This window comes from Centrocercus urophasianus, unplaced genomic scaffold (genome assembly GCF_019232065.1).
Source record: "Centrocercus urophasianus isolate 14NV4802_14NV808 unplaced genomic scaffold, USGS_Curo_1.0 seq_16, whole genome shotgun sequence".
Lineage (NCBI taxonomy): Eukaryota > Metazoa > Chordata > Aves > Galliformes > Phasianidae > Centrocercus > Centrocercus urophasianus.
In genome coordinates this window covers 5,611,304-5,634,128 of record NW_024884711.1, presented here as the reverse complement: position 1 = coordinate 5,634,128, position 22,825 = coordinate 5,611,304, and the positions used below count along the sequence as shown (strand labels likewise).

Here is a 22,825-nt window from a genome sequence, read left to right as displayed (position 1 = left end):
ACTGCACATATCTCAGGACCTTCCTCTCCTTTAACTGACTCATGAATGACATGAAAAGCAAAGACCCTGGGAACGTGAAGTTATGAAAAGGGGTGGGAGAGAGGTGTTTGATGCTGGTCGTGCTAACAGAATCCCAGCAACAGTGTATTCATAAGCTCCACTGCTTCGTTTTTGTAGAGCATAAGGGGTTATGGTAGGAGCAGGGTCACTTGAACTTTGCTTTGTTTGCCCCAAACCCTCCCCAAGATTACATAGAACAGTAAAAAACAAAACAAACAAACAAATTAAGCAGCAATAACAAAAAACACCACTCCAGCAATTCCTAGAGGCTTTCAGCAGCCTAACCACAGATGTTCAGTGCTTCAGTGGGACCTTGTGCTTGGGGAGCAGTGCAGGCAGGAACTGCACCCTTTGATGTTGGACCTTGAACCCCTTTCATTCTCAGTGTAACTGTAACAGTGTTACAGCCTGCAAAGGTGCAGCGGCAAGTTCACACCAAGGGAGACTGGAAGCAGGTTTTCCCTCCTTCCTCCTGCGGCTGCCCCCAGCTTCCATCTGACCACATCAGAACAGCCACACCGCATCTGGCCGTGCATACCATCCCATCTCTGCAGCATGGGGAAAGCCTGGCTCCCCACCGCCTGCCCCTGCATCCCCTATTGCATCTACCGGGGAAAAAGCCTCTCAAACAAGCCAGGTACATTGCAAAGCCATTACAGCTTCTCATCCTACAGGGGACACAACATATGCGAGGCTGGTGATGATCAAAGGCCAGCAATGAGTCATCTCAAATCCAATGAATGATCATTAGTTGAGGGAAGAGATAATTAGATTGGCTTCACTATCTCGCTGTTATTCTTGGAGGAGTAATGGGGTTGTATTGTTGCTATTGAAGACTTTATTTGTTAGGAGTGACTCATTGGGTATGCGTCATAAATTATACTTGGGAAAAACTATCACTGCTCCATGTTGAGAGCTGAAAGTCCATTCAGTGTGTGCAGAAAATCCTGATGGTGTGTTGATGAGGATAGCATCACATGGTGAGCGGGCCCTTTCCCTTCACCTCACCTAAAGGGACACTGTCAAAGCTGGGTGTGCTCTTGCCACTGTGGACCTACCCCACTGCAGAAGTTGAAGGGAAAATAGCTTTTGACAAAGTGGGAGAGAATCAGAGGAACCAAATGCGGAGCCATGGTCTGCTAAAGTCCTGCAAGGACTTTGTAGCCCTCAAGAAGGAATGTGAACTGCTGCCCTGGGTCAGAGCTTCATGCTGCTCTGTTTTGGTAATAACCTACAGAGAGGTTTGGTCACAAAGCCAAGGCATTTGCAGTATCCAAAATCTGTCCCCAGATCTGAATTTTATAGTTGAGTTGGCTCATTTTTTATTTGAAAAAGATTGAGTGAACTTTTGTTCTTAGTTGACTGACTTTTATCCCATGAACTAGCAAATTTTAGCTGAACCAGGTCATCTGAAGAAACTTAGTGTTGTTGTTGATTTTTAAATATAATTCCTAATGTTTCTGCTTGCAGAACAGCTTAAGGTTTGGAAAGATAGAGACAATCAATAGTAAATGGGGAAAAATAATTGGTTGCATTTTCATGTTCTTTTTGCATATTGAAACCTAATTTTAGATTGCAGCTGAGGCTTAAGGTTTGTTGTTCATTTGCCCAGTCTGTTTTTCTTTCTTCCAATAGAGCAAACTTGGTCAAGCCATGCTTGCCCTTGAAAACTTAGTTCTGAGAAGTGCCCGGTGCAGGGTTAGTCAGAGTAATGAATGTAAACACTGTAAAGATTACTTATTTCCTTTGTTCTTTTAAGTTGGAATTTATTACAGCACTTGAAGAGTATCCTCTTGCCGTATAAAAACACAATTATGGAGACCTGATTCTCACCCTTCCTTCAGTGAAGGAGTGCTGCAGTGATGACAGGCTGGAAAGCAAGTGTGTCCCATATTGTGCCCTGGGTCAGCTGAGGTTTTTGCTCTGTGGTGTCTGCTTTCAGGTGGTGCATCCTGGACTTGATATTCCTGCTTTCTCATGAAAACAGCCTCTGGATAATCTCAAGACCTGAGCAGGTAGCAAAGGGCTTAATTCAGAAGGCAAAGGGAGCTGTGAGTCCCAGCTGTGAGTACCCCCCTGCTGCCCTCCCCATTGCCCCCAAAGCAGATCCATCTTTCCCATGAAGGTGCTCTTTGCCAGTGCTCAGTGCTGGAGACATTAAAAAAACCCTAGTAAATCAGAGTTTTACATCTCTTGGTATACTGTTATCATTATGCTAAGTGACTATGAAGTTCTAAAAGAATCTAGAAAAATCAGGCTTTTCAGCAAGTTATTTTTTTTTTTAAAGAGTAATTTTGTGATAGCTTGCCACTGCCTGACATACTGCATTATTTTTGGTAAGCCAGAAATCAGCTTGAAGACTGTTGTGGCTATAGAATTATTAAGACAACAATTTAGTTTTAGGAAATCCCCTTAAATCAAAGCTTAAGAGAGCCCAAAGCCCACCAGTGTGATTTTCTGGGATCCTTGTTGCCCAGGGCTTCCGTCAGTCAGTGACACTGGAAGCAGTGCAGCATCTCCCAGTTATCAGCCCAGCAGTGCAGAGGGGCTGGACTGGTGCAATGGAGGCAGAACCAGGCTCACAAAATGAGTTTGCCACAGAATTTCCCATTTCTTCCTTTCTCATCTCTGGACCTCTCTCTGGTTGCTTGCTTTCATGCCTCCCTGGTGATGGACTTCCCATATGGCACACAAAGAGGCATTTCCTCTTTTATTTTTTTTTTTCTTCTTCCTAACCCTTATACTAGCAAAGGCATGTATTTGTTTCTCCAAAGAAGCAACCATAGAGACCTGAACCTTCAGAGAATGGGAGGGGAATTTGTTAAAAACAAAGGAAGACTGCAGGTGTAAAATGTTTGTCATGCTAACACCTGAACAAACATATCACTGTGCCCTTGCTTATCTCCTTCCTACTCACTGCCTTTATTGAGTTCAGTGTCTTGCTAACTGCAGACACATTAATCAGGCATTTAGATTAGAACAAAGTCACTGCCTCTGTGCTGCCTTATCTAGACCATATAAATGTGTCATTATATAGATCTGGGCCAGGCTGGAGGGTTTCTTATACCTTTGTGATGACCGAGCTGCTCAGTACTGCTTGTTTACTTGAATTCCCTTTGCCTTAAAGGGGAATCCAGCCTCCTTGCAGAGAGTATGATATTCACTGTTGCAGTTTCTCTCCTATAGTCCCACCTATAGAAATAAAAATATAGCTTTTTTTTTTTCCTGGTCCACTTTCATTTCTTTATTTTCAGCACTTTTCCACAAATAACCGTTTGCATCCAGGTTGATGTAGGTTTACATCCAGGTTGATGTAGGTTGGATATTAGGAAACACTTTGAAAGAGTGGTGAGGCAATGGCACAGGCTGTCCATGGAGGTGGTGGGGTCATGATGCCTAGAGGTGTTCAGGAAGGTGTAAATGTGGCACTGAGGAACAGGGTTAATGGGCAATATTGGTGACAGGTTGGTGGTTGGACTAGATGATCTTAGAGGATGTTTCCAACCTTAATGATTCTGTGATTCTCTGATTTGAAGATCCCGTACCATTTGCAGCCCATAGGTGCACTAGTGGTGGGGTTTTGCCACGGTCAAATATTTACCTGTGATTTCTGCTTCTTTGTGCTTGTTAGTTCTTGGTTTGTTACTGGGTTCCCCCTCCTCTGCCCACTTGCCAGCCCTTCTGTGAGAAGATGAAGGTGCCCCTGATGCGTGGCTTGCAGAGGGGCAGGAGCCAGCGTGGGGAAGAAGACAGCCTGGCCTCTGCGGAGGACCTGGCACTGCAGCCAAGGACAGTGCTGCTACCCTGGCAGCTTTTACATGTTGGGCAGGTCTAAACCCAAACCGAGCTGCAGTGAACCACCCTGATGGCATGGTTGTGGGGGAGGAGGAGGAAGGGAAGGCCTCAGTATGGACAGCACCATATTGCCCTCACTGTAGGACGCAGAGTAGTCATGCCTCTTCTCTGCCACTTTTATCCCATGTCCACCACAGGAACCGTGAGGCCATGATGTGGGTCTGGCACTTTCTCCCAGTGCTTGCTCTCTGTCCGTAAGGTGTTGTGTGCCCTGGAGGCCGTGGAAGGGAGCTTCTCTTTACAGGAACAAAATATGAACCTGTTTTCACACATATTCAGAAAACAAGATCTCTCATTTTCTACATATACTCAAAGCCCCAAATCTCTCACTTTCCTTTCCTCTTTCACAATTTGACAATAGTAGACAAAACTCTATGCAAACTGGAGCTTTGTGAGTGTCACTGTGTCTGCCTGGTGTGCTAAAAGCATATTCTTTGGTTAGTGGGCATTCAGAACACAAGATGCTTACATGATAAAATGAGTTGTGAGCACCATGGCAGCAGCAGATTGCTGTGCTGTAGCTGGGTTTGCTGGTCCCTGGGTATCAGAATACCTGTGGAGGACCTGCCCTGGTTTTCAGTCCCTCCTTTTCCCTTCCTTGTTCTGTTTCTGGATCTTTAAAATTAGAGGTGGACTAATGGTGTGAGAACTGGATGTCCTTGTGCTTTGGAGAGCTCTGAGTCACAGTTGAACGCAGGAATGAATGACATGGCTAAGTAAAGGGGATGGGGCCATGAGTCTGTGCAGGAAGAGTCTCACTTTTTAAAAACAGCCAAGAAATATGCAGAAAAATCCTTACAGTTCAATGCATAGATTAATACTTATGTACAGCATATGTGGTTACAGTATTCATAATCAAAATAAATATGTTTACCAATTCCACAAATCTCCATAAAGCCTTCTTTCTCTTTCACACATAATGTAATTCTCCAAAGGCTTGAAAATGTGCATGCTGAGTCCCTAATGCTCATTTTATTTGCTGACTTCCAGCGTCTCAGCATAGACATTTTAACTTCAACAGATCATCTCAGCAGGAACTCTTACCAGGATTTCTGAGGCTTGCAACCATATTCACAGCATCTAGTAGAAAGATTCCCAAGTCTCCAGAGGCATCCCTGCTTAAAACCATATTTGCTTTCCTGGCAGTTTCCTCTGAGAGCCTTTGAGCGTTGGGAACAGTGTTAATCTTTTCTCTCCCCATTGCTACAGCTCCAGCAGACGCTGAGTCTCCTGTGTTTGTGCTCACCGTTCTGCCAGGGAATCTGGTGTGCCATGAAAAGGACTGGAATTATTATGACAAAAGGTCCCTCCATCCTTTGTATCAGGAACCTCTTTTGCTCTAGGAAATGTCTGTGTTTCTGAAAATGGGTTAGCAGTAATGTTGCAAGCAAACTGCTTTCTAAAGGGAACTCCCCTGTTTTGTTAGAGGCAGAACACTGAAACAGATGCATCGTGTCTGGCAAATTTTGTAGTGCTAATTTCTATCATGACAGTGATTTTCTTTAAGTGACTGGCTGGGATAAAATAGGATTGGAATGTATCAGCTGAACTGTGAAATGCAAAGGAAAGTTCTGTCCTTGCTGCAGATGAGATGTGGGCTCCTGGCTCCTTGGTGGACTTTCTCCTCTATACTTGAATGGATGGTGTGCTACAGGTCTATGCAGTATATAGGGCAGCCATGGGAGATGTACCCCAAAATGATCCCAGAGTCAGAGTGCTGCTAATGGCTCTGTAAACTTTGAGAACATCCCTGCAAGTGCAAGTAGCAAGCAGGTCTCCAGAATAACTTTGGCCAAGTGTTCATTGCAATGCAGTGCGTACAGTAGATATTTTTGCTTGTCTGCCTAATCGACTTCTCTTGCAGGTTTTTGCCTTTTAAGTTCGCACTTGAGTGGCATTCATGAAGGGTAAGGTTGTCAGTTTTCCTGTGAAGTCTGAGTGAGGGTGATGCTGTCACTGCTTCTCTAATGGCTGTGTGCTGAAAACAAGTTTTAATGCCTCCAGAGCAAGGATCTCAAAGCTCTTTGTGAACAGGACATCATTTAGCCTCTGAAATGCCAAGTCTGGCAATTTTGGGCTTATTTGTAGTGGAAAGAGGATGTTACAGGAAAACCCCACATCCGCCTCAGACATCAACACTACGTAACCAGCCCTCCCTGGTGCTGTGGAGGAGACTGGGGTTTGTGAACCCAAAAGGCTCCATTACCTGACTCGAAAATCCCTCCTTTCAGGTGGCTGTCACCTTGTGCTTTCAACTCTGTGATTTGCATGAAAGGATCTCATAGTGCTGTCAAAACAGCTAAGTCCTCGCATCCTGTACCATGCCACAAACTACTGAATATCAAATATATTCCAGTGCAGCACACGCTGTTACCTCCTTTGGGAAACTGATCAATATCCCCTCTCCCGTGCAGCTCTGCAGCCGCTAGCAGCAGACAGGCTGTTAGGTGTAGGCTTCTTGGGCTGATTCTAGCTGGGAGTGGCACTTTTCCCCTGGAAGCTTTCCCTGCCTCACATCACACTGTGAAAGCTGCTTGCTGGCATGGCACTTTCTCCTCCTTGCTACTATTTCCCCTCTGCTGGCTGTGTAGCCTTCAAAGCATCAGTTTGATATTGAATTAGCATGCTGCCCATGGTGAGTGAGCAAAATGATGTAGGGGATAGCTTGCCATCTAGCATTATGCAAGGCACCCATCTGCAGCCTGACAGATTTTGGGGAAGTGGGTGGGCAGTGGTGAGATGTCAGGGCTGCTGTTTGTCATGGCCCCAGGTGATGGAGATGGGGCAGATGAAGGAACAATGGCATTGCCTTGCTAGCTCTGTTGAAACCATCTTCATTCTCCAGCAAGATGTGTGTTGTTTTCAGTCACTCCTTGGCCAGAGGGTTTCCCACAAGCTCCACCTCTTGTAATGAGTCTTGGTTCAAAATGAACATTTCTATTTAAAATAAAAAAGGGTGGAGAAATGTCAAGTCATGAGTGCAGTGAATAAATATTTAACAATATGAGGAGGTGTGCATCATCCTGACATCAAATAAATCTTTAGAGTGCCCTGCAAATCTGTGAGGGGCGAATGAACCACCTATTTTAAACCACCTGAGTTTATATCTCTACAGTGAGATGATTTGTGAACCGATCAATGAGCTCTAAAATGTATGTCCTTTAGTCTCTGAACTCCTCCCTGCCCCGAAGAGCTGTATCTCCATGTGTTCTCTAGATGGCCTCCAAAATGACCAGCGCCCACCTTGGTGATGCAATTATGCATGGAAATATTAGCATGAAAGCGTTTTAAATACACAGGTACCAGGCAGAATTAATGCAGTTCATGCCTTTTCTGCAGTCGAGGCATGTTTCCTCACAGCAAAGATAACATCCTGGGCAGGCAGGTAACAGCAGGCTTCCTCCCAAAGAGATGCACAGATGATCCTTTGTCCCTCTCTCCGAAATCTTCCAAATGAGATGCATAAACCTGGCTGCTGCTGCTGTTGCTGCCTTCTGGAGGAGTGTGCTGCAAGAACTTCAGCAAGCAAGTTGTAAATTATCTGTGATATCCAAGCCTGTTTGAGCTTTGTGCTTTCCTTCGCTCATGAGATAACATTATCAAAATCCCAGCATTAAAGACCTGCAAGGTTGGCATGTAAAAGTATAATCAGACATTTCTGCACATCCCAGGCAATCTATTCCATTAGGAAGACCTGCAGCTTATGTCTGTGAATGCATGGGTCTGTGTGGCTGTGCTTCTTAAAATCTCCACTTAGCTGTGGCCAGAAATGCCTCTAGATCCATCCTGTTTCCTGCTCCTAGCATGTGCATACACGCACATTGGGGTTTCTCTTTATTCTGTGCTGATGTGAAATGAACTCTTGTAAGCCTGAGTTTCCTTTTCAGCTCAGCTCTTCCCAGAATAGTTGGGGGCAATTTTCCCACCCCAGCTGGTGAAATGGCAATCACCAAACCTGTGAGCTATGATGGATTTGGCTATGACTGTATTTTAGCATCTGTGACAGCAAATGCTACTGCTCCCCAAACTCTCCAGTGTGGGCACTTGGCTCAGAAAGGACCATTCTAGCGGAAAATGTATTTCCTCTTGTGAATTTCACTAGCTCACAGCTAATATCCCTCAGTCCTAGTGTCACTGATACGCTTGTCACTTGCCATGTCACTGATATTCCCAGAATACCCAGAGAAAAACATGACACTGAGCAAGCACAAACTCCTGCTTACTTATAGGCATGCTGATTAGAACAAAACATCCAGTATTCTGCTATACACCAGCTCCTCCAGATAAGAAAAGAGTCAACGATATTAATGAATTTAACGGCACACCCCATTAGGAGTAAATGCATGTTCTTAGAGGGCTCCAAGATGGAGTATAAATGCCTCATTAATATTGGATATATCAACCTGGGAGCACAAGCACAGTCAGAGAGAGTAGTGACTGGCAGTACAATGAGTCCAGCAGACCCCATCCAGGGAGGTTTTCTTTTGCTGCTCAGCCTGCATTCAGGCGCAACCTGCTCTTTAAAGACACCATCTGTGCAGGTTTCCACTGCCTGGGCCCTACCTCTGCTGTACAGCCCTGGGCTTTGTAGGGCTTTTTGACCAGAGGAAGGAGCTACGCAGGCAGGATGACTAGAGGCCAGACTCCATCTGACTCTGAAGCTGCCTCCCATAGTCTGCAAATATTGCTGCCTGACAGTTCAGTTACCTTTCTTCTCAGCGCACCATGGGAGGAGTTGCCCATTTCCTTGGTCTCCAGCTCTTCTGATTACCAGAAGCAACCACTGGGAAACCCATACTGCTGTGCTGTAATCCTGCAAGTGGACTGTACTGCTTCAAGCTTTTTCGTAGAATTGTTGGATCATTAAGGTTGGAAAAGATCACTAAGATCACCTACTTCAACAGCCAACCCATCCCCACCATGCCCACTGCCCAGTGACCATCCCTCAGTGCCACATCCACACGGTTCTTGAACACCTCCAGGGATGGTGGACGTGGTGACAGCAATGGAGATACTTATGATAGTGGCGGAAGGAAGATGACTCTACCAGCTGTTTTTAAAAACTCCTTTTTTCCAACACCATCCTCTGGCAATCACCTGGAGAAACACTTTCTGTGTGTCAGACTTCTGGCTCGATCACCTCCATCTCAAATGCTTCAGCTTCCGTCAGCACTCAGCCACAGTCCTGTGCTGTGTGAAACTCTTGTAGCAATGCCTCTGAGAGGAACTGCTATTCGCTGCCAGGAGATTGGTCCCATATGAATATGGAACAGGCTACGTTTACCTCCTTGAATCTGAAATGCCCATCATCAGTAAATTTCTGTTGTATATACGTGGGAAAGTTTCAGTGGAAAATAGCACTGCTCATGTCTAACATCATCCACTAATTAATAAAGATCATTTTCTGCAATGTATGTGTACCTAATTACCATTCTAAGTGATCATTAAGATGTACATAGAGTTATCAGGAGCCTTGATATTTCTTCATCCACAGAGACCTTATTCCTTAGAGAGGGAAAGCACGATAAAGGAAAGTGCCTGGAAGGCTGGTGTAGCTCTTTCCACCCACAAATGAGGTACACCCCCCTGCTTTAACTCACCAGGAGCATCATAGCCATGCATGATACTAATGTTTCAAACCAAGATATGCTTTACGGAGCCAGAGGTGGGTAAAAGTGCACTCAGTGCTTTTGGCTGAGGTGTTGACGTGCCCCTTGCACTGTTTCCTTCAGGGCTTAGCACGATGTCTGTCAGTTTCTCCACTCATCATGGAGCTGGCAATTTCTGTTATCAGGCCTGCAATAAGCTGGGCACAGCCTGTTTCTTCCCCTCTGCGCTGACCGCAATCTGACTGTCTGGCAGTCTCTCGCCTGTTAATTCAGCTCTGGCAGGGAGCAGAGCAGCGTTCCTGTGATGGCCAAGGTGCTAAGCCTTGGAAAGCAAGTGCATCATGTCAACCGTTGCCGTATCTGACCTGTATCTGGTTTTAATATAAGAAAGAAGGTGACTGCTGTGCTCAGAAATGTGGGAAGTGCTTGCAGCAGTGAGTGAAACCATGCCAAAACAATAGCTGGGAGTGGCTTTCTTCCAGCAGCTCGTGGTGGTCACAGCGTGGATCTGCTGGGCTTGCACACAGCTCCTGAGCCACCATACTGCAGCTTGGAGCCTCTACATGAGGAGGTGTCACTGCTGTCCCCATAGCAGTGTGCCAGGCACCAGGGCAGCCTTGCCATGAACAGCTTAAGGGCAGATTTGAGACGCTTAGGCACCTGAAGATGCAGAAAGCCACCCATGAAAATCCCACTTAATGCTCCATGTCCATTGGCTTTAAGGTCAGCAGCAGCCATGACACCTCTTATTTTCCCCACACTTGATTCTGTGAGAGGACAGTGTAAAGATCCATCCTTTCTCTCCCATGTCTGTCTTTCAAACAGCGACTGCCCGTAGGGGTGGCCAGAACACTTGCAACGTGATGATTTGGGCGTCTTTTCATTTTCTGATGGAGTTGCAGTGTGCCCTAGCCCAGCTTTTTTCTCACAGATCACTTTGACTTGAAAAGTTATGTTTCTGGCAAGATGTAATTGCACCCTAAACTTCAGAAGACTTTTCATTTTGTTTGTGTGTGCAGTATGACAGCAGCAGGAAAGTTTCCAGGTTGCTTGGAAGTCATCAGCAGCCAGTACGGTTATTGAAAGGCAATGGCCCCCTGGACCTGCTGCTCTGATCTGAGCAGTTTTGAGTTTGTGCAGAGTTGCAGGCTTGGTTGGCCACTAAGTGTGGCTCTTGATTCATGAAGCAGGGGAGGAAATAGGGAAACTGACAGGCTTAACTCGAGGTACAGGTCAGAGGCTGTTGGTGGCTCCTCCAGTAAGTCTTGCTGAGGCAGGGAAGGTCTTCTTTAATACTGTTGATGATTCAAGAGATGGAACACCTTCCTTGCAAGGACAGACTGAGAGAGCTGGGGCTGTTCAGCCTGGAGAAGAGAAGGCTCCAGGGAGACCTGAGAGCAGTATCTAAAGGGAGGCTGTAAGAAAGAGGGGCAGACTCTTCAGCAAGATCTGTTGTGACAGGACAAGGGGAAATTGTTTCAAACTAAAAGAGGGGAGATTTAGATTGGACATAAGAAAAAGTTTTTTGTTTTTTTTTTTTCTGAAAGGGTGGTGAGGCAGTGGCACAGGTTGCCTAGAGAGATGGTGGAAGCCCCCTCCCTGGAAACATTCAGAGCTCAGGCTGGTGTGGCTCTGAGCACCCTATAGGTGTCCCCGTTCATTGCAGGGGAGTTGAACTACATGGCCTGTATGGGTCCCTTCCAACTCAAACAATTCTATGATTCTAGATCTCATCACCAGTAACAAGAAATTCTGTTGTTTGTAACTTCCAATGTCAGCATCAAACATGAGAGGAAAAGGTTTGTATGGGGCAGAGGTAAAATCAGGTCAGGGAAGGAGATGCCTGGGCCATTCTTACTTGTTCAGGAACTTCATAGGCTACATTAGTATATAATTTCAAAAGCAAATAGTGAAAGCAGATCTGCTGACAATTAAGATCAAGTGCCATTAATTATTTTCTGAAGCAAAAACATGAGATGAATAAACTAGGCTTGTTCCAAAGCACACCTAGTCCAGGAAAGTCTTTCCACCAGCCTCAGTGAACACTGGAATGCGTTCCCATGCAAGAAAGGATAAGCCAATCCCAGCTGCCAATCTTTATTTCTGCTCAGGAGGTGTTGAGGGCATTTTGCTGATAACAAGATCGTGTCTTGCATGTTTCACACCACACCTGTGAGCTGCACTGGGTGGCTGATGAGGTTTTGCAGCCATCCGCACACTCCCAATGTCACTGCCAACCTCGTGGGAGCTGCTGGGAGAGGCACACAGAATGAGAGTCCCACCCTCGGTGGTGTAGATCAACAGGCAGCCCTGTTATTCCTCAGACTAAGAACTCTAACATTTCCTGCCAACAGCTATTTTGAGAATATTAAGCCCGAATGTTTTGGTGGAAAGTGAATTCAAAAGGCCACAAGAGCAGGGGTGTGAGTGAATGAGCCCAAGCAACTCAACAACACTAAAATTTTGTAACGTTTTCTTTTAAGCACAGAGAGTGCTTTGATATCCCACATGGGTACAAAGACTTTTGTCATGCAGACTGCTTGGAGTTAGTATGAAAGCATCTCCGTTGTGCTGGTGTTCACTTGCGGGAAGCAAAGCTTGTAGTAGAGCGTGAGATAAAAATATTTTTAAGACTCATCACTTTTTGACATCTCCACTCCAACACCTCCTCCCCAGTGCACTGTGTACAGACAGCTCCGTTGCGACTGCTACTTCTGATCTTCAGCCTAACCCAGCAAACACACTCCGAGCACATGTGCTGATGCAGACTACATGAGGAGGTGGAAGAGCATACGATGACAGCCTGAAATCAATGAGGACGGCTCATCTGTTTAAGGTGTGCAAGATCTGGCCTCCAGTGAACAGTCATTATCTCTCACACTGAGGCACAAAGGAGTTGAATGTGTCTGCAAAATTACATTATTCTACAACAGTGCGGAAACTGACATCCTGTGGTCATGATTGTGCAGGCATTGGGCCACGCTGGATATGGCCATGTTTATACTTTTATTTTTAAAGAAGCAACTGGGCATTCAAATCATTCCATACATTACAAAGTTTGATTTTCAGCAGAAGTGCTTGTGCTGGATTAGGATCAGAATGTCTAATTACAAAAGTGCGTTTCTTTCAGAGAAGAAGAAGAATCACCTTTGACATTTTTCTTAGTTTTCTACCTTCTGCCTCGAGATCTCGAGGCAAGGCAAACTTTGAACAAATTACTACTAAGTAGGAACATCTAATATTTATCCATAGTAAATGCTTTTCCTAGAAGAGTTATTTGGAGCACATTTGCAATGTATTGCAAAAGAATTCACACTTTGAGAAGGAAATTCAGTCTTTCTAGGCTTACACAGGATAGATTCTGTCCTGGTAAGTATTTCCCCTGCAGCTGGAGCTAACCACAGTGTGGTCCAGGTGCTGTAAGCACATGGACTGTCTCACCATCTGGAGACTAGGTAGATGACATGGTTCAAATGGAATGTTTGTCCATGTTATGTAGAAATACACCGTGTAGGACCGTTACAGAGAATGTAAAGAGCAGAACTGAGGCACGTAGGGTCTGCTACTAACAAACAGAGTATACACAGTGTATACTTAGGATGCCACAGATTTCCCTAGCTCTGCACATGTTTGTGCACATCCTACTGATCACACCTACCTCTTCAGTAGATAGCAGGGCTTGTTTAGGTACATCAGGGACTGATGCTTAGGTGGGCATATCATGGTTTGGTTCCATGCTTGGCAGAGGGTGGAGGTAAGGAAAGGAACTCTTCTAATTTCATATTAAAATCTTCTAGCTTCAACAAAAGACTGTTTTTTAAAAATTGACAGCATCATGGTTTCTGCTGAGTGTGGAGATCGTTCAGTCAAGTAGCTGGAAAAAATAAGAGGAAGGCTCATGAGAACACCCAGGACCTGAAGCTGCTCTATGTAGTTTCTATTTGCTGTGGAGCAGAGTGGAATGCGGGAAAAGTCTATGTGATAATTTGAATTTGAGACTTTTGATTTGATTGAGTTCAGCTGTCCTTCTATTTTTGACTTTTGCATTCATTCAAGCTCTACAAGCACAAGGGCTCACCTAGTAAATTTTAATCAGAGATGCTCATGTACTGACAAAGAGTGAATTACAAATAGTTCATTTTCTTGTAAAACTTACCCTGCGTTGCTTTTTTACCTATCTCCCCTTACCAGGGAAAAAAAAAGGGAAGTAGATGGATAAGGCACATATTGCATGTTATAATTTATAATGGACTGCTCTGCAGATAGGAAGTTATTTACTGGCATTACTATTGAATATAAATAATGAACAAATTTCTTCAATCTGTTTATAGAGAATTCTCAGACAAAGGTGAAATTAATGAAAAAAAAAATTGATTGCAAATGACCTGCTTGGCTCTAGTTCTTATTTCTGTGGCTTTGAGAGACCTTAGATAACTTTCAATTCCAGAATGGAAGGCTATGAACTTCCCCACATGACTTACATAATCAGAAGAACTTTAATTAAAAATGTTATTGAATATCCAGGCCCTTCATCATCTCCAGAGGAGTGACCTTAAAGTTGAAGGGAGCTGGAGCTGACTAGAAATACAGACCGTTCTTCTTTGTCCTTTCCTGCTGCTATATTTCCTGTGAAACAACAGAATGACAAAGCAAGGAGCTTAGTCCACACAGGGCCCAAAATTTGGGATGTTAAATAGGCAAAGTTTGTATGTGTCTCTCGAACCTTGGCACAAAACAGGTGGGCTGAATGCAACACTGAAACCACAGAATCATAGAATTATTAGGGTTGGAAAAAACCTCTAAGACCTCTAGTCCAACTGTCCACCTACCCCAGTATTGCCCACTAAGCCATGTCCTTAAGTATTACATCTACTCTTTCCTCTAACACCTCCAAGGAGGGTGACTCCACCACCTCCCTGGGCAGCCTATTCCAATGCCTCACCACTCTTTCTGAAAAGAAGTTCTTCCTAATGTCCAGCATACGTGTTATGTCTAACATAATGTATCTGTCATTGCCAGGCAGGGTAAATAAGACTTAGATCAACGATCACCAACCAGGGTGCAGGGAGGAGGTTGCAATCTCATGTAAATGTTGATGTGCTTGTTTGTGTTAACAGGCTGCTGCTGGCATAACCTCTTTTGGGAAAAGTCTTTCGTTTAAAGGACATCTCTGCAAATCAAGAAATGAGAGTTTTGTTATCAGCTGTGCCAGACACCAAAGAAAAAGTCATTTTGTCCAGACACTTGAAGACTTACTTGAAGGTAATAACTAACTGTCCTGCAAATTGTGGCTTAGAAGAAACATGAAAACAAAATCTGAGATAGTTAATGTGATTATTTTGTAGAGACTGTGATTTCTCTTGCCATGTTTTGTCAATTCCTTAGTTTTAGCTTTCCACCTTTGTGCCGTCTGAGTTTACAAAATCATGTTTTCCAGAGCAGTCTGAATGTGGACAGCTGGTGCAGTCTTGATCCATGGTGATATCATGTAGGCAACCTGTTCTCTTGATTCAATCTAGCCAGAAAAATGAAACTCTGAGGCATCTCCTTGTTCAACCTGTGAACACCTTTGGTAATCACCCTACTTCTACTGATTATCCTTTTTGGAAAGGATACTTGGGAAAGGTGGAACTAGGAAGTACTAGTGCAAGTATATACTGGTGCAAGTTCTGGTGAGAAGAAGAAAGTAGCCCCATAACCTGCTCTTTGCTCTCTATGGCTGTCACAGCCTTTCCAATAAGACCAATGGATACTGCTGAGTGTGGCCCACTGTAACCCCTGCCAATACAGCTAGATGTTTGGTAGAATCCACAGAGAGGTGGATGAAGCATTTGTTCTCACTGAGTCATAATATGTAGTTGCCCAGGTCTAGCTCCTTGCCCTACTGAATCAAGCCAAGTGCTCTCCATCACCAACAAGTTTTGTTCCTGTCCAAAAAGGCCATTTATGAAGAGGAACTGCTTTTGATATTCAGAGCTACGAGGCATGGAAATTTGCTCGTAAGTTACCAACCTAAGCAACACCAGAGGATTCAAAACACTTCTTTGTTATTGTTTCATGTTTCCTGAAACTGGAAAATTGTAGTGCCATATATTGCAATATTTGTACTTGACATATTCTTGAGCATTTAAATATTGTCTTGTGGAGTGAGCTTATTGCCAACCACATGGATGAAGAGCTTTGCACTTACTTTTGGAGAGCACCCCATCATCAATTGCTTCTGCACACTTCTATTTGTACATCAGTCACATAAGCAGTGAGTCTCATCATAGAGGTCTGAGTTCAGAGTAGTCTGCAGAAAAGCTGCTGTCATCTCTACAGGAGTTTGGTTAATATAAGTGGTGAAGGCAAGGAGCCACTCCTCCAGCTTCAGAAAGCTTGCAGGAGCAGCTCCTCCAAAGGAGTCAGCTTTGTTAACACCGTGAGTGCGTGAGTGTTTTCAGTAAATGAAACTGTGGAATGGAGGCAGGTGATGGAAGGCGTGAAGCAGGGATATTTCTTTTTGCAACCAAATTGAAAGGTTTAGTCTTCTGGAGGGCAGAGTATAAAGGTCCAGAGAACCAGGAGGGAGTGCAGAGGTGGAGCTGGAGTCAACCATGAGTTAACCATAGCCTCTTGGGTGCGTAGTATAGCTGGTTCAGTGCCACTAGTCATATAGCTGGCTTGTTGTTTGTTTTCTTCACTCTCACACCTCCATAGTGTATTGCATACGTGATACCACTAGAAAGATGACATGGCAATATCAGAGCTTTTTTCCCCCTCATAGCAAGAATATATAATAATCTCTCTGAGAAACAAGTCTCAGGCTATCTCCAAGAACAATCAATGCTTGTAAAGCATCCATCCAGTGAAGTCAGAATAGCTGGAGGCTGTGAGTAACGTAATCATTTTTTGTGCTTGCATAGTGTTTTATTTTCAGACCGATATGAATACAAGACAGGAAGTAAGCAGATTTTCTTTTTGTTTTGTTTTTTGGTTGGCTACTTCTCAAGTTGCTGGATTTTTTGTTTTGAAAACCAGGATGCACTGTCTTAATTACCGCACTGGTATGAGCAGGATTGGCCCATGAGAACATGAGGTCTCCAGTGGATGCTTCTGCTCTTCAGAGCATTGTAGGGAAGAAGCAGCCTTTGTGGTCATCTAAACTTTCACAAGATGCCTCTGTTTGCAGGTGGAAGTGAAGCCTAGAGTCTGTGAATGAGATGGTGTTACTATACTGTGTGTTACTATAACACAATCAGGTTGGGATGAGGTCTCTGGTATACCAGATTCTGTGGAATTTGGAATAGTTAGTCATTAAAAATACCCTTTTTACCTCCTTCTCTCCCCCATTCCCCATGGCATTCTTACATGCTTCTTTACATGGATGCTCACCATCCAAATGTGAGGACAAAGACTTGGGATAGGAGAGCTGAGCCAGCTCCCAACCCTTCTGTCCGATTTGTACTTTTAAAAGGGACACTCACTACTGACTTTTAGTCCATTTTGAATATTGACTCTCTTTGCTGCTGAAATTCTTTCACTCAGATTATAAGTACTTGCATATTCAAAGCAAAATAATTTTGTAGCAAAAACTGGCACTCAGCACCCAGTCATTCTCGCCCAGTCTGAGCTGGTGTGTTGTCTTCCAGTCTCCCCTTTTTGTTGTTCTTCTGTCTCTTCCCCACAACCAGTTCATAAATCTTTGGAAAACAAACAAACAAAAACAAAACGACAACAGAAAAAGAAAAACAAAGAATCAAAGTCACCATCCCTGAAGGTGTTGAAGAAATGTTTAGATATTGTACATGGTTTATGGTTTAGTGGGGAAATAGTGGTTGTAGGTGGACAGTTGGATTGGATGATTCTGGAGGTCTTTTCCAACCTTGGTGATTCTGTGATTCTAAGATTCTATGGAAGAAGCAGAAAGCTAGGCTTCTCCTTCCATTCCACCTTGAGTGCTTTAGCTGATCTTGGTTTCACTCTAACCCATGGTGTAACCCCACATTTTCCACCTACCTGAACGGAGCCTTATCTTGTTCCCAGCACCTCACACAAAGGTTATTCCATGCCCAGGCTTCTTCCCCAGGCTTTCCTTTGTATGTTTTTTGATCCTGTTCTAAGCTAGAAATTAGACAGACAATGATGTGCCTGCTCTGGATAGACAAACTGGTCTTGTTCCCCTTCACCTTTCCTTGTAGAGCAAGACAAAAGTCTTCCTTTTCAAACTTCTTTCCTTTGCCTTTGGGGTGCCCCAGCATGCTCTGTCCATATCTCAGGGAAAGGTCTGAGACTCTGGGCTTTGAAAAAGAAGGGGAGCAGGACCTGTGTCCTCCTTAGCATTGCGAGTAACTCCTGAGCCCAGATGTGAGCCTATTTCCCTTTTATTTTGCTCTGATTAAAGATGTGGAGGAGCAAGATGTTTTGGGCCAAACAAAATGTTTCTCCATCTCAAGACAGTTTATTTTTCTACTTGCTGAAGAAAAGAGGTAAAAAAGTGTTTTCAGGCAACTCAGACTGATTTTTTTCTTCTTTTCAGTTCTGGCCACCTAACTGAAAATATCAATTATTTCCATGGTCACAGGCACTCTGCCAAACTCCCGCTCCAGTATAACTTTATGGATTTGTTATCACTGCAGATTCAGCCTTGGCTGTTTGGCTTCTGTAAACAATGTTTTGCTCTTCTTTATGGTTCCTCAGGCTTCCTCAGAGAGGAGTGCTAATTGCACCACTCCCTGCACATCTGCACACCTGCTATCTGATGTTAGAAGCACTTGACTAAGCAATAACCCAGCAACAATTCCTTCTGTTGGAGCTACACCCATCTTCGCCTTTGTGCTTGTTCTTTCTAATGTTCATGGTGTAATTCAGCTATTGCCACTGTTTTCCAAACAGCTAAATCTCTTACGTTTCTTTCAGCTGACACAGGCTTTTCATGTTACTTAGCAACTCTGTGTTTAGCCTAATAAGTTATTAGGCTACTCCTACCATTAGAGCTGCCCTTTCAAAGAAAGGTCCAACTGGAGTGGTTTTTGTACTTCCCTGTGTGCAAAAAGAACGAAATAGCAGGGATTGATCATGACATATGTTGTAGTACATTCAGTTGTATCCACAGACTCTTTTCGGTTTTGCTGCTGGTAGGAAAACCATTACACACTTGCAAGGGAGAACACAACAAAGACTTGGATGCCATCTTTAAATGCTTGAGCAAGAGAGGAAGCTTTCAAGATTCGAAGCATAGCCTCCCTTTTCTTGGGAGCTGAAGGTATGTATCTTCTCCAAAGTTTCTCCAAGGTGCTATGAAGGGAAGAGCCATCAGGGCAGGTCTCAGCTTTTGGAGGTACTCTATACTCCAGTGCTTGTGGATTTCATGCTTATAGATTAATTAATGTGCAATTCATTCCTCCCACAGCAGGGATGGCCTGACGTATCTAGATATTGCCTCTTGTTTTGGACTGTTTGTGCCATTTTTGATTGGTAAAACATCAAGTTGCCATAGGTTTTGCACATGAACCATTCATTATTCAGGAACTGCAATCCTCAACTGCAACCAAGGATCTAGAGCATGATGTCCCGATGAAAAAAATGTATATTCCCCAACCAGCAGATAATTTTTTGTGAAATTAATTGTGTCGTTTAGAAGTCAAGATGAAGTTTGACTGCAATGTCAGTAATATAGTTGGTGACACATCAACCATGCCACAGAATTCACTAAAAACACCATTTCTGCCACAGTAATTCACCATGATATAATGCATGTTTTCCAGGATTTTTGTTCATGCTGTACTTTATTGCATAATGCAAGTTTCTTATTCATTAGATAATAGATACTTCAGATAATGAAAATTCATTCTGTGTAGCAGAAATACCAGGAAGAAGTGGCTTCTTGTAACTGTTCAAGGGCTCAAAAGTGGATACTTGTACGCTTTCATGTTTGATTCTTGTTCCACATCACTTCAGAAGCATAATTTTTGTTGACAGAAAATTGGCCAGGCTTAATAATGAAAGGTATTTGTGTATCAGCTTCTGGATTCTTTCTAATGTGTTGTCATTTTTGGAGCTAATGGACTTGCAGACTACATATGTTGGGACCAAATCTTCAAAGACTCCTAGCTGAGTAAAAAGATAATCCATTGGAAAGTTGTTGTTTGTTTGTTTGTTTTATAATAGAAAAGATTAATCTGACTTACTTTCCAGAGCACCACTGTATGTTTTCTGGCAGAGCACCACTTTGTATTATTTCAGGGACAGAAAGCACATAGTTAAACTCCTGGTTCATGTGATCCTTCTGGTTGTAACTCATGGGTAACACTGAGGCTGTTGCCTGGAGAAGAGGAGAATCTCAGTACATCTTCTAGTTCGTGTAATAGGAAGATGGAGATCTGACCCACTTCATGCAATTCCAGATCCCCTTAGAGATTTTCTGTTTCCATTGCCATGGCAGCTGCATAATTTCTGTTCCTGCTACCACCAAAGAAACCAGAGCTCCAAGAGCTGGAGTTGTTCATTCTGAGGGCAATAGATATACTCATTCCCTTGGATGCTACTGTCTCCCATTTTGTTTTGCAAAAGGAAGCAAATCACCCAGGATGACTTCAGAGTCAGCTTGTCAAAAGATATTATGTAAATTGGCAAATCACATGGGCTTGTATCTAGAGCAGACAACTGAAAAGAGGGAAGTGTTTAGCTCCAGTGTAGTCTGAATTAACTGCCTGACTTTGAGGCATAAGATTGTCAAGTGACTTGTACATTCAGATGAGGTGTGAATTGGAGGAAACCAATCATGTATCAAAACTGAAGTATGCAAGGTAAGAAATGCTGTGTATTTCTGTGTAGACATGTGTTAAAAAAACAGGTCCTAAACATGAACAGGCACATACTTCTCATTTGTATCCTCTCATTAAGCTGTCCCAGAGAAGCTACCTCGTATTTCACAGAATTGGTGTTTGTAAACCATATGGTTGTTTCCAGTTCAAAATCTCTCAAGTTCTCTTTCCTTTCTTATAAAACATTAAATCCTGCAGCTCTCAGGAATAGTCCTGACAAAGCCCTGGAGAGGGAAATGGCACCATGTGCTTTCAGAAGGAGATCCTTTAGGCCCGCTGATTTATAGATTCATGTAGCTCTCATTTTGTGTTAGATTTCCTGCTAATGATCAGCATGAGGTTGATTACTGAAAGGGCAGTAACTGCTTGGAGGTTGGTTGTGTTCCTCCTGGATCTGCAGACAGAAGGACCATCACAGCTTCAAGATCTGCAGGTAAAAGAATTGCAGGTAAACCTGCAATTGCAGGTAAACTGCAGGTAAATAGAGATGACTCCAGTGTGAGATCTCAAACTTGCTCAGCAGCTCTGGAAATGTCTTTGGAGAGCACAAGATACCCTTATCTCAGCTGCAGTCTGAGGTCCAAAGAGAGTGGGCTGAGACAGGTGAAAGAAGAGCTAGTGCCTAGCATCACAGTGAAGGCAATTGCCATTATGATACGTGGGACATTTGGGTTCCACTGAATTATTGGCCGTAAACGCCAATAAAGGATGAGTGGAATCTTCTTGCAGCACCACCAAGCTCACAAGAATGCAGGGAAGCTACCTTTCAGGAGGTCACTAATGAAGGAGCGAGGATTACTGTCATCTAGAACAGCTCTGTTTGGCTTGGACAAGAAGGCCTGGAGCGTGCTAGGCTCTCCTCTACAGAGCACTCCCCCAGAGCCTTGGCAGTCACGCATTCACTGGCTGCTGGGCCTATGGAGTTGGGAACCATGCGTGTTGCCATATAGCTGCTACATCTTGATAGTGTTGCTTTCCAATGGCTAATGTAGAAGCAGGATGAAGTAATTGAGCAGCAGCAGGCCCAAGAGGAGAGGAAGGTGGGCCTGCTCCTTTGAAGATGATGCTCCTCACAGAATAGTAGTAGTGAGATGGAAATACTATATTTTGCATGTCAGCATTTTGGAAGATTTCCATACACGTATTTCAGTGAATTGCAGCTTATTTAAGTGTTCCGTAAGTACTCCAAATTCTCAGACAGCATTTGGCGTCCTGTGAGTGCTACAAACCACCCCCACTATAACCACTGAAATGATTTCTCAGTTTGTGCAAATGAAAACAGGAGAAATACTTCCCATGGCTCCATTCTGTCACTGTACTCTCTCTCTAGTGTGCTGCAGAAAGGCAGAGAGCAAGCGCTCCTCAAATGGGACGAGGAAAAGCCTCTTATACAAGCACTGAACAAACCAGTTTCAGTCTCCACTGCCCTTTGCAACCTGGCGTTAAGAAAGCACTTCATCTGATAAGGCTGGAAAAGGTCAGAGCACTGGGTTTAGCATTTTACTGGAAGAATAAGCAGCCTGGCTCTCTGGAGTGCCAGGGACTGTGATCTAGTGGCCTCCACACAGGACCAGCAGCTATAAATTCCCAAGTCTTAATCCTCATACTGACAATTACTTCCCCTGAGACCTTGAGCAAATTGCTTAACCTTTCTTCTTCTGCTTTCTCCTATAGTGAAATTGGGAATCCTGCCTCACGGGGCTGTTGTGTTTGTTAATTATTTAATACACGTGCTTAAGCATCCTGTGGATGTTTGTTGCATTCTTTGTTTTTATCGGTGCCTGATGCAGCTGGTCACTGTGTTGCATGGACCTTCAGTGCTTGAAGGGAAGCCCCAGATAGCAGTCTCATCTCCAAAGAGGCCATCCAGCAGGCTTGGAAGAAATCCATGCAGGACTGAATGGAGAAGGCTAAAGGTGACCATTGGCTTGGTAGCCTATCTTTCCTGTAGGATATGCTGCAAGAGTAATTTCTAGGGTGGAGGAAAAGAAGGAGCATGGACATTATTGTTGATGCTTCAGATCACAAGAAGGTTACATTCCTTCTTTGCCTCATTGCCTGCTGCAGACAGCAGGGCTGAGCAACGCTTCTCGGAGCTGCAGATCATCAATGTGGGATGCTCTGCTGCTTCTTGTTCAGGTCTGCGTGCAAAAAGTAACCCCAAACCTCTAACCTTAAAGCAAGGTTGGATCTGGTCCTTCAGAAAAGTTGCATTCTGAAAAGGGGAAGAAAGAAAGAGGCAGCAGTACACGATCTGACTGTTTCACTTCTCTCTGCACTTGCATATCAGTGTTACTTCATGTGCCATTAATTAGACTTAATAGCCTATACTTTATCTCCCTTGTCATAATAAATTAAGTGTGAAAAATTTCAACAGGAAAGCACTCGAGTGATCTAAGCCTTAGCAGGCTTGGTTTTCGTGAGACCTGAATTAAGCAAAGTGCTTTAGCATCTGCTTAAAGTTCAGCACACTCTTATCTGAGCTGCATCGTGAGT

The 22,825-nt window shown here is 43.9% G+C and overlaps 1 long non-coding RNA gene across 2 annotated transcripts in view; it reads left to right on the top strand.

Annotated features, from left to right (window-relative positions):
* The window catches only part of LOC122159680, a 159,630-nt gene that overhangs the window by 60,289 nt on the left and 76,516 nt on the right, over positions 1-22,825 (top strand). Inside the window, exons 3-4 of one of the 2 annotated variants that reach the window (XR_006168586.1) lie at positions 2,003-2,124; positions 14,642-14,786. This is a non-coding gene — a long non-coding RNA (uncharacterized LOC122159680). The remainder of the gene's footprint in view (positions 1-2,002; positions 2,125-14,641; positions 14,787-22,825) is intronic. The other variant, XR_006168585.1, reaches the window with a different exon arrangement.